The 1,891-nt window shown below is 41.2% G+C and overlaps 1 pseudogene; it reads right to left on the minus strand.

Annotated features, from left to right (window-relative positions):
• Positions 1-1,263: 1,263 nt before the first annotated feature.
• LOC145241776 (U2 spliceosomal RNA) lies at positions 1,264-1,427 on the minus strand (annotated as a pseudogene).
• Positions 1,428-1,891: the final 464 nt, after the last annotated feature.

The raw sequence follows: 1,891 nt of genomic DNA on the forward strand, positions 1-1,891 counted from the left end.
CTTTCAACTAATAATTTCATTTAAAAGAGATATATAAAAAAATTATCTTTAAGTATTACGGTATCTGTTCAGTGCACATTTACCTATAAGTATGGCACACCACTATTCAATGACTGTAAGTTTTTTTTGCAGTTCTACCTGTCGTCTTGTAGTTTAAAAAACAGTAAATATTCATTATATCCAATAAAAACAGCAACGGAAAAGAAAATTTAACAAAAATTAAACAATCGTTTATTTTTTCACCTGAAAATAAGCTTGCATGTTTCCAAATCCGGTATCCCAAAATATTAGGATTTTTCGATTGCAAATTGCAGTTCTGATATATTATCCTCACATTTATGTTTGGGTGATGTTAACTGTAAGAAAATAACAAGGCCGATAGCAATTAGTCACGTGTTGTCGTGTAGTGAATGAATGCGTAAATGTAGGACATGGAATTTTTAAAGATAAACTAAAATGAACTAAAAATGGGTTGAAATGACTTAAATAAATAAAAAGTAAATAACTTAGAGTGACTTTAATGAAATTAAGGATGAATTGAATAACCTTATGTAACACTTGAATGCTTAAAAATAAACTGGAATCCTCCAAAAACAACTTACATAAGCTGTAGAATGACTTGAATGGCTTTGAGACTGACTAGTTGTAAAGTGTTTGATCATTTTGCATTAAATTAATACAGAAAGGTGATCCCCCACTTTATATCACAATAAGAAGAGCATGTAGTAAGAGCAAATACTACACTTTGATCTTGGCCAAAATGACAAGAAAAGGGTATTTATTTGCTCTCCAACCGAGCAAATTAGATTTTTAATGTGAGTAGTGAAGGGGAAATGGAGGCAAACTCCCCGGGGAGTAGGGAGCTGGATAGTGACAGTTGATATGAAGGGTCGTCCCTACATTGACAAAAGGTCTTATTGTGGGTCAGCCCCCATATATGGGCTTTGATTGCAGTATCTGCCGGAACAGATACTACATTTTATCTTGGCCCCCGAGCAAATAAGGCACACGGCCGTTTTATTATGTGAGGAGTAAAGGGGAATTAGAGACAAACTCCCTGGGGAGTAGGGGAACTGGATAGTGACAATTGGTATAAACGGTTGCCCCTACATTGACCAAGGTCTTATATGTGGGGCTGCCCCTACATATGGGCTTTGTTTTAAGTATCTGCCGGAACAGATGGTATTTATTTGCTCCCCCACCGAGCAAATTAGGCACAAGGCCGATTTTTAATGTGAGGAGTGAAGGGAGGGGGAAGGGGAAAAGGGGACCAGCTCCCGAGAGGTGGGAAATGGGAGCTGGTTAAAGGTCAGGCATGTGGGGTTGCCCCCACATCTGGTCTTTGCTAGTCATAGCTAGTCATAGCTTGCAGTATCTGCCGGAACAGATACTACACTTTGATCTTGGCCAAAAGGCCAAGAAAAGGGCATTTATTTGCTCCCCCACCAACCAATTAGGGACAAGGCCGATTTTTAATGTGAGGAGTGAAGGGGAAATTGGGACAAACTCCTCGGGGAGTAGGAAGCTGGATAGTGACAATTGGTATGAAGGGTTTTCCCTACATTGACAAAGGTCTTCTCCCACATATGGGCTTTGCTTGCAGTATCTGCCGGAACAGATGGTATTTATTTGCTCCCCCACCGAGCAAATTAGGTGCAAGGCCAATCCCCAATGTGAGGAGTGAAGGGGAGGGGAAAGGAAAAGGGGGACCAGCTCCCGAGAGGTGGGAAATGGGAGCTGGTTAAAGGTCAGGTATGTGGGGTTGCTGCCACACCTGGTCCCCGCTTGCAGCATCTGCCGGAACAGATGGTATTTATTTGCTCCCCCACCGAGCAAATTAGGCACAAGGCCGATTTTTAATGTGAGGAGTTAAGGGAGGGGGAAGGGGAAA

This window comes from Euprymna scolopes, chromosome 20, assembly GCF_053919585.1.
Source record: "Euprymna scolopes isolate OS-2025 chromosome 20, ASM5391958v1, whole genome shotgun sequence".
NCBI lineage: Eukaryota > Metazoa > Mollusca > Cephalopoda > Sepiida > Sepiolidae > Euprymna > Euprymna scolopes.